Raw genomic sequence first — 10,365 nt, 5'->3', positions numbered from 1 at the left:
TATAATAGCCTGTTACGTAACCCGTTTTTTATATATTGGATGTTAAGTATTGTATTGTGGACCACTTTATTTAATTATATGTTTTAATCTCTATACCTAATTATTAAAATTGATACCTATCTTTTAATCATGACTGGTCCCCGCCCTTGAGTTATCATCATTATTTTTTAATCTCTAGCATCTGCACATTAGCTTTGTCTTCTTATATATACTGACAACTATCCTCCCCGATATAGACAGAGTATACACTGTTAACTTATCCTAGTCAGTGTTATACCGGGTCTCCTCTCCTTATAAGTAAGGAGTAAGACAGGGGCCAGCCAGAACCGGCAAGTTTTTGGTAATGTGAGAAAACAATGATATTTCCATCGGGAGACAGATTGCCTCCTTGATTTCAAGATTCCGGATTGTTGAGGCATGATCCGGTCAGCTTATCAGTCCAGAAAAACTAAGCACCCCTTGAGGGTCCGGAAATGAATGATAATTGGTTGGCCGAAGACCAACCGCCTCATTTACAGTGTAAGAATATATACTCATTAGTTATTACGTAGCTATTAGTTTAACTAGAGTGAAGCCATTTTAAGCTGACCAGAATCGCCATTTTGTTTTCTCGCTCTGCTCTCTCTAACGTTGCCACTTTGCCTCATGTAAAACTGCTTTGCTGTAGATATTATTTCGCTTCAATAGTCCAAGGCTACGAAAACATGTTGAAACATCACACTGAAAAGCCAGACAGAAATGCCCGATTCCCTCCCTCATATATCCTTGAGGACAGGGAGCGAGGTATTTAATCAGTACATGAATGCCAGCGAGTCTCTTGAAAGAATAGCAATGTACGAAACTAGCATTTAAAGAGTTGAATTATGTTCTTCTTCACGGCCCCCCCTTCCTGAGCCTAGTGAAGCCCCGGAGAGCGGGTTGACTTCTAGAGCGAGAATCAAAACTTAGGAGATAGGGAGGCCTGGTATGTGCCAGTCTCCAACGCACAGCTTGCCTATAAAAAACAGAAACGCTGTGTTCTCGCAAACAAAGAATGGTGTCTGTAAAAATGGAGATTGCAACCTGTTACTAAATATGGTGGTCTGAAGTGTCATATTTGTCATGATCGTCAATCATTGCCCCTAATTCAAAGGGAAATGAATTGGGGGCGGCATCAATTGTGTCATTGCTGATTGTAAGGTGCTCCTTTTGTATATATGTAACTGATGTACGACTCTTTTTTGCTTGCGCCCCCGAGGTCTGTTAGACACACGTCACGGGGCGTGGGACCACTTGGCCAATTGGAACTATTTGTATTGCAATTAACCCTAGATTTTGGGAACAGAACCTTGTGTTTGGCGTATCTATTCGTGTGTGGCGACTGTGCCTTGTTTCCACATTCGAGGGTCCCTCAGGGGCCCCTTCAGTCTTATAGCCTGGGTGTTCATTATTGAAGTGTGACATCCGGACGCTGTAATTGGTGGCATATCTAAGACAATCTGGGATTTTCTCAAATTTGGGTTAGCGCAGATATTGTTGGGCTGGTCCTTGGAGAGAGGCAGAGTATCCAGCTGCCTTGTTTCGTTAGGGCCCTCTAAAGGGCTCGATGGAACTTTTGCTGCATTCGCTACAGTCACAGTTTGGGACAAAGCTGAAGCGAACTGGTGGTGGGGTGAGCAATGGAGCTTGGGTAACCGCAATCTCTGTTTCGGGTAGTTCTACCCTCTCCTTTCCACCGTCCGGGGGGGGAGGGGGGGGGGCTAGGGGGTGGATGCGATAAGCATTCCAGTCCCGCCTCACAAGGCGCGGCAGAACTCAGAGGCGCCTCCGCCGTGACCAGTGTCAGCGGGATGGAAATGTCACAATCTTGGGCCTTACCTTGATAGTCCATGTACTGTGTCCTCTTGCACATAGCGTTGGGGGCCTCCATAACCTCAATTAAGTCAGAGCCTTTCTCAAATGGCCTCTCGCAAGGGGAGCACCTCAGGCTGCTGACACTCCCCCGCGTCGTGTTGGGCTCTGCTTGAGATTTTTTCCCCCAGCTTCTTAATCATTTAAGAAACTTACATCTGATAAACTACAAACTTTTATTCAGCAATTAATGTACACAACCTCAGATCAGGATACACCCACTTTATTAGTATCCAGGTACACAGAAGGCATAGGAAAACTTATTTATCAAGTCGCTCCCTTAAAAACGAAGAAAATTAGAAACACAGAACAATCAGAAATGGTTTATACCACAATTGCCCTTTCTTAAACAAGAAAAGAGAAAAGCAGAAACGCCTGGGGATAAAAACTCAGTTGGCAGAAGACCACCACGAGCGCCACCATGCCCAACCAGAAGCAATAAAAGTATTAGGGTAGAAAAAATCATCCCCGCCATACTGCCTACGCTCAACGCACTGCCTGATAATCTCGACCCCAGCAGCCTAGTTCAGGAATTTAACAATATCATAGCTCACCACATTGGATAAAATTGCTCCTAGCAAACTCAGACTGAGCAAACCCATAGCCCACCTAAACAAATGGTTCACCCCACAACTCAAAGACCTTCGCACCTTAAAGAACAAAAGTGAAACAAATTGGAGACTTTGCCCCTCTAGCGAGAATAAAGCTAAATTAACTGCACTCTCCTCGCATTACAAAAAGGAAATCTGCCAAGCAAAACGCGACTCCTACGACGAACATATTGCTAATTCAAACTCAAGCATGAAAGAAGTCTTCTGCATACTCAAAGAACTAGAGTCCCCTATTGCTATCCCAGACGTCTGCACCAAGGACAAATCCTGGTGTACAGATATACAACAAGCCTTAGCGCATAAAATTGACACACTTCAAAATAAAATTCAACTAAAAAAGAAGACCCTAAACTTACTGCACTCGCCCAACACTCCCCAGCCCAATGAGCCACCACCGGCACACAACACTACATTCCACTTCTCTAAAATGTCCATCCTAGAGGTAGAAAAAATTATCCTATCTTTGAAGCCCTCAAACTGCAAAGGCGATATCTGCCCTGCACAGCTAATAAAAGATGCTGCTAGAGAACTCCCCCCCATTTATAACTAAACTGATAAATGCCTCATTTGCTACAGGTACGATACCCGGCAACCTCAAGCAATCCTGGGTGCTACCACTCCTCAAAAAACAGACACTTGATCCCCTCATTCCTACAAACTACCGGCCTATTACCACAGTCCCATTCCTATTGAAAATATTGGATAAGGCCGCCTACACTCAAATTCAAAAGCATTTAGAATTGCACAAACTCCTGGGCAACAGATAATCTGGCTTCCGTCCACTGCACGGAACAGAGACTGCCTTAATTGACCTCAAGTCCCAAATAGACGAGTTGAGAGACAAAGGAAGGACAGTACTCCTGCTCCTACTCGACCTCTCTGCTGCATTCGACCTGGTCAACCATAAGGTCTTATGTCGGCACCTTGACTCTGCAGCTCACTTCTCCACGGACGCTATCAAGTGGATCGAGTCCTTCCTGAGTGAGAGGACCATGAGAGTCTTCTCCCCCTCAGCATCGGCCGATCCTACACCCATCCTATGCGGTGTCCCCCAAGGACCCTGCGTCTCGCCTACCCTCTACAACATCTTCACTAAGCCACTGTTAGACGATCTGGACCAGCTGGGTATCACATACACTAACTATGCAGATGATACTCAGATTCTCCTACCACTTTCTGGGGATTACGGTACGGACATGGGCCTGGTGAACAAGGTTTACCTTATCATCCAAGCATGGATGGCCACTCACGGCCTATGCTTGAACGATGATAAGACTGAACTAATAATACTGGGTTTGCAGCGCAATATCAAAAAATTAGGTCAAGAATATTCATCTTTCAATATTGACGGCAATACTATTAAAGTCTCCAAGGAAGTAAAAACCCTGGGATTTTACTTGGATTCCACACTATCCTTTGACAAGCAGGTCAAATCCCTTACCTCGGCAACGGCTTACACATGCAAACTTCTCAGAGCTGTTAAACCGTTCCTCTCTGACAATAGTTGTCTGATCCTGGCTAGAACTCTCATACTCTCTAGAATCGACTATTGCAATGCCCTCTACATTGGGGCTAACAAATCTACCATTCAAAAGCTCCAACAGTTACAGAATAACGCTTTAAGAGCAGCCCTTGGCATAAACAAGAAAACCCACATTTCTGCCTTGAGTCGTCAACACAAATGGCTCTCCACGTCCAATAAAATACTTCTAAAAACACTCTCCTTGACGCATAAAGCCTTGAACAATGCGGCCCCTAGTTACCTTATAGACAAACTTTAGAGAAGAACCTCTCTCAGACCAACTAGAAGTGGGAACACCAATTGCCTGAATATCCCCAAATACAAATTTACTACTATTGGGGGTAATGGCTTCACTGTTAAGGCAGCCAAAAGCTGGAATTCACTGCCCCAGGAGCTGAGAGCTGACCAACCATATCCACTCTTCAGAAAAAACTTAATAAAACACATCACTGCCTTCAACCCTTAGCCTCCCATCTCCCTCTCCCCGAGGACACTATCCTGCAATTAAGAAACAGTATATCCTGCTATAGTCTTTCTTTTGTAAATGGCAAATATTGCAGCCTGTGTATATGTAACCTATTGTTCATATTGTATATAAGAACAAAGTTATGGCAGAAAAAGTCACGAGTCCACAGCGCTTATACAGTGATTAAGAAAATAAACATCAAGGCTGCGGGTATCTGGGCGGTGTGGGTGAACTGCCAATACACATCCACAGGAATAGTTGAAGAAAAACAAAGATGTTCCCAGTCTCACTGTGCCAAGAAATTATAATTAGTTGTTTGTGCAAAGAAAAGCCTTTATTGTTTGTGCAAAGAGAAGCCCGACACGTGTTTCAAGCTGTGTACAGCTTTTCATCAGAGGCTTAGGTTGCAGCAATAAGAACTCCACATTTAGAGTAGGACAATGCCAGATACAGTTCTCAAAATGCCTCGCAGTTGCGGAAAGCTCAATGACCGCTTGTTTCAGTCTACTCGTGTTACCATTGCACTGGTACACAGCTTGAAACACGTGTCAGGCTTCTCTTCGCACAAACAATAAAGGCTTTTCTTTGCACAAACAACTAATTATAATTTCTTGGCGCAGTGAGACTGGGAACATCTTTGTTTTTCTTCATATTGTATATATCCTGTAGTCATGCAAAATTGTTCACCCTGTGATATGTAAATTCTGTAACCTATGTATATGTAACTATGTAAGCATTGCATCTCCTTGTCGTTGCGCCCTTTTACTTACGAGTCTGGTGCGCTTAATAAATGAACAAACAAACAAGAAGTCGAAAATATTAGAAAAAAGTTATCGCTCTGAAATTTTTAAATAAAAAAAAGGGTTGTATGATGCTTTGATTTCAAACTCTGCTAATGACACGAAAAAACGATTTGAAATTGTAAAGTCACCAGAAACACCCTAAGCCCAAATACTGAATTTAACCCTTACAATACAGATTGCAAAGCAGTACAAAAAGCTTTCTCAAAGTACATAAAGCTCAAGCCTCAATTGTCAAGGCCAGGAATATTCCCATTGATACTCAGAATTACATCAGTCAATTGAAGCCACCGGTCGGGCCCACCTTTCTCCCTTGAACCTATAGCAATAGATTTTTTAGAGAATATTTTAAAGAAAATGCCCCCTACTCCCATGTCAAATGGACATTTTACCTTCAAAATTTGTTTTACAACATCCAGAGATCTTTGAGTCATTTTTAATGCGTTTTATAAATGTTTCTCTTTTTAAACAATGAAGTACTAGACTCATTGAAAAATCGGACAGTTGCCCTGTTAAAAAAAATCTAACCTTGATCCTGCAGTGTTGTCAAACTATAGACAAATCACAAACACCCCCTTTTTTAATTAAAGCTATTGGACAAGATTGCAGCTACTCAAATTCAGCAATGCATTGAGAGATCCAACATTCTTCATCAACGTCAGTCCGGTTTTAGATCTGCCATGGTACTGAAACTGCCATGTTAGATTTGCAGACAGAAATGTTACATATAGTGGACGATGGCAAAGCCGGCATTTGGTTATCTCGGCGGCGTTCGACCTTGTCGACCATGCCAAACTGCATTCAGGAAAATGGGAACTGCCCTCTAATTTTGTCAAATGCTTCCAATCTTTCCTAAGCAACAGGAAATCAAAAATTACTTGGCAAAATGCATTCTCGGAATCTGAAAAGATCACTTGGGGTGACCCGCAGGGAGTCTAGTCAGTCTGTCGCCTGCTCTTTTTAATGTATTTTGTAGATCATTATGCAACCTACTTGAGTGGTTGGAATTGTACTTCACAAACTATGCTGACGATGCTCTGCTCTTATTTAGACTAAGTGGAGGCTATGATGAGGACACAGAATTGATTAGGGCTACCTACCAAAAAATTCACACTTGGATGATGGAAGAGCCTTTGTCTAAACTGCCAAAAGCCGGAACGAAAAATTGGGGGATACCAACAAACCTGTTCCCTGCCCCTCCCCCACACTTACCTCCCAACTGCCACATGATGACTTTACTTCATCTCAACCTCACACCCGCAAAAGAGGATCATTTACTCCAGTGGAAGTTATATAAACTCTACCTTTCCCGCGTTATCCCTGACGCTCCCCAAACATTCCTTTTCCTGCAAAGCAGCTCCACTCCTTACCCCACAACTCCTTCGCTATGATCCCAGGCATCCCTACACCCTCCAGGCTGGACCCCCCGTGGCCAGTGTGCGTCGCTGCTAATGCTGTGTACACCAAAGCCTCACGCTGCTCAGTGCCTCCTCTGACATGACCTCCACATAATTCCTTTTTACTGCAGGGCCAAGCTCTGATCAAGTCTTTCCTGCCTCTTTTGCATTGTGTTCTGCCCCTGACAGGTGTCTTTGCCCTCGTCTCGCACCCTCTCTGGGCCATGCACCCGCCTCTCTTCACTCCAAGTGCGGGATTTGCACACTGCCCAAAACATCCCATGCACTGCTGGGCACTCTCAGCCATAGAGTGATCATGCTTAGCCCCGACACCTAGCACATGACGTTATACAGAGGTAGTGAGGCGGGGATCCGATAAAGGCAGGCCAAAGGCGGCAGTGAGGCTCTCATGCCGATCCATCTACGCCACAGGATGGAAAACCCCATCAAGAGTCGGAGCGCAGCGCTCCCTGCGTGACTGTTGTGTCCCCCTGTGCACACGTGAGAAGGCGGCTTCCGTGGACCATTCTTCCTCTTCTTCTTGCCGAGGGGGTCGAGCTGCCTCCTGGAGAGGTCTTGAGCTCCTCTGCGGCAGCAGGGAGTCCCTGGGACTCGGCTCCGCGGTGCGTGACTCCGGGCCGTCGCTGCAGCGTCTCCGGCGCCGATGAACCGCTCCACACGGCGGGGCAGCCCAGGGAGAAAAGGAGGGAAGTGGTGAGTTGCCATAGCAACGACGTGCCCGTGGTCACGTGACCCGCGCGTCGCGTTCACCAGTGCGTGCGTGCGTGCGTGCGGCTCGGCCAGGGGGCGGGGCGCTCCCGGCAGCTCTGACCTGTGCTGGAGGCATCAGGAAGGCACTGCTGGGTGGACCGGGGCCCGAGAGGCCAAGGCTCTTTATATCGCGGCGGAGTTACCTTCCGAGGCGGGCGCCCGGCACAAGAGCTCCGGCAGGGGGAGAGCTCCAGTAACAGGCGGCACTGTGAGTCCAGGGATCCGCCGGGGGGCAGAGACGAGGGCCTGAGGGCAGAATGACAGGCAGCCCGGGCTGTGGCCTGCCTGCCTGCCAGGAAGCAGGGCCCGTGGGCAGACTGCCGGCGAGGGCGCGAAAACACACTGACAGACCTGGATAGGGCTGAGTCTCCGACCAGACTGACTGACTGACTGACAGGGGATCGAGGAAGAGGCTCTGAGGGGACACTGCTTTGGGAGGACGAGGGCAGAGTGACAGGGGGGATTGAAAAAGAGGGTGTCAGGGAAGACTGACCGGAGCGATGAGAGAAGAGGGTCTCAGGGTTAGACACCAGTGATTGAGGAAGAAGGTCTCAGGAGACTGACAGGAGGCTTGAGGAGAAAGGGGTCTGACTGACAGGAGGCTTGAGGAGAAAGGGGTCTGAGGCAGACTGACAGGAGGCTTGAGGAGAAAGGGGTCTGACTGACAGGAGGCTTGAGGAGAAAGGGTCTGAGGCAGACTGACAGGAGGCTTGAGGAGAAAGGGGTCTGACTGACAGGAGGCTTGCGGAGAAAGGGGTCTAGGTGCAGACTGACAGGAGGCTTGAAGAGAAAGGGGTCTGACTGACAAGAGGATTCAGTAGTGTGTCTCAGTGCAGACTGACGGGGCGATTGAGGAGAAGACTGGGGGATTGAGGAGAAGAGGATATCAGGGCAGACTTACAGGAGGATGAAGGAGAGAAGAGGGTTGCGGGGCAGACTGACAGGAGGCTTGAGGAGAAAGGGGTCTGAGGCAGACTGACAGGAGGCTTGAGGAGAAAAGGGTCTGAGGCAGACTGACAGGAGACTTGCGGAGACAGGGGTCTAGGTGCAGACTGACAGGAGGCTTCAGGAGAAAGGGGTTGCGGGGCAGACTGACAGGAGGCTTGAGGAGAAAGGGGTCTAGGTGCAGACTGACAGGAGGCTTGAGGAGAAAAGGGTCTGAGGAAGATCGACAGGAGGCTTGAGAGAAGAGGGTTTCAGGGAAGACAGACCGGAGTGATGAGAGAAGAGGGTCTCAGGGTTAGACACCAGTGATTGAGGAAGAAGGTCTCAGGAGACTGACAGGAGGCTTGAGGAGATAAGGGTCTGAGGCAGTCTGACAGGAGACTTGCGGAGAAAGGGGTCTAGGTGCAGACTGACAGGAGGCTTGAGGAGAAAGGGGTCTGACTGACAAGAGGATTCAGTAGTGGGTCTCAGTGCAGACTGACGGGGCGATTGAGGAGAAGACTGGAGGATTGAGGAGAAGAGGATCTCAGGGCAGACTTACAGGAGGATGAAGGAGAGAAGAGGGTTGCGGGGCAGACTGACAGGAGGCTTCAGGAGAAAGGGGTCTGAGGCAGACTGACAGGAGGCTTGAGGAGAAAGGGGTCTGAGGCAGACTGACAGGAGGCTTGAGGAGAAAGGGGTCTGACTGACAGGAGGCTTGAGGAGAAAGGGGTCTGAGGCAGACTGACAGGAGGCTTGAGGAGAAAGGGGTCTGAGGCAGACTGACAGGAGGCTTGAGGAGAAAGGGGTCTGAGGCAGACTGACGGGAGGATTGAGGAGAAAGGGGTCTGACTGACAAGAGGATTCAGTAGTGGGTCTCAGTGCAGACTGACAGGGCGATTGAGAAGACTGGAGGATTGAGGAGAAGAGGATCTCAGGGCAGACTTACAGGAGGATGAAGGAGAGAAGAGGGTTGCGGGGCAGACTGACAGGAGGCTTGAGGAGAAAGGGCTCTGAGGCAGACTGACAGGAGGCTTGAGGAGAAAAGGGTCTTGAGCAGACTGACAGGAGACTTGCGGAGACAGGGGTCTAGGTGCAGACTGACAGGAGGCTTGAGGGGAAAGGGGTCTGACTGACAAGAGGATTCAGTAGTGGGTCTCAGTGCAGACTGACGGGGCGATTGAGGAGAAGACTGGAGGATTGAGGAGAAGAGGATCTCAGGGCAGACTTACAGGAGGATGAAGGAGAGAAGAGGGTTGCGGGGCAGACTGACAGGAGGCTTGAGGAGAAAGGGGTCTGAGGCAGACTGACAGGAGACTTGAGGAGAAAGGGGTCTGAGGCAGACTGACAGGAGGCTTGAGGAGAAAAGGGTCTGAGGCAGACTGACAGGAGACTTGCGGAGACAGGGGTCTAGGTGCAGACTGACAGGAGGCTTGAGGAGAAAGGAGTCTGACTGACAAGAGGATTCAGTAGTGGGTCTCAGTGCAGACTGACGGGGCGATTGAGGAGAAGACTGGAGGATTGAGGAGAAGAGGATCTCAGGCAGACTTACAGGAGGATGAAGGAGAGAAGAGGGTTGCGGGGCAGACTGACAGGAGGCTTGAGGAGAAAGGGGTCTGAGGCAGACTGACAGGAGACGTGAGGAGAAAGGGGTCTGAGGCAGACTGACAGGAGGGTTGAGGAGAAAAGGGTTGCGGGGCAGACTGACAGGAGGCTTGAGTAGAAAGGGGTCTAGGTGCAGACTGACAGGAGGCTTGAGGAGAAAAGGGTCTGAGGCAGATCGACAGGAGGCTTGAGAGAAGAGGGTTTCAGGGAAGACAGACCGGAGTGATGAGAGAAGAGGGTCTCAGGGTTAGACACCAGTGATTGAGGAAGAAGGTCTCAGGAGACTGACAGGAGGCTTGAGGAGATAAGGGTCTGAGGCAGTCTGACGGGAGACTTGCGGAGAAAGGGGTCTAGGTGCAGACTGACAGGAGGCTTGAGG

At 48.4% G+C, this 10,365-nt stretch overlaps 1 protein-coding gene across 1 annotated transcript in view; it reads left to right on the top strand.

The window, feature by feature from the left end:
* Window positions 1-7,481: 7,481 nt before the first annotated feature.
* Window positions 7,482-10,365, top strand: part of CUL9 (cullin 9) — a 1,917,728-nt gene continuing 1,914,844 nt past the window's right edge. The window contains exon 1 of the mRNA XM_069608881.1: window positions 7,482-7,665. The gene's annotated coding sequence lies outside the window, so the exon portion shown is untranslated. The remainder of the gene's footprint in view (window positions 7,666-10,365) is intronic.

This window comes from Ambystoma mexicanum, chromosome 4q (genome assembly GCF_040938575.1).
Source record: "Ambystoma mexicanum isolate Mex_15411 chromosome 4q, UKY_AmexF1_1, whole genome shotgun sequence".
Classification (NCBI taxonomy): domain Eukaryota; kingdom Metazoa; phylum Chordata; class Amphibia; order Caudata; family Ambystomatidae; genus Ambystoma; species Ambystoma mexicanum.
The sequence above is the reverse complement of the archived record's forward strand: the minus strand, read 5'-3'. Positions and strand labels throughout refer to the sequence as shown.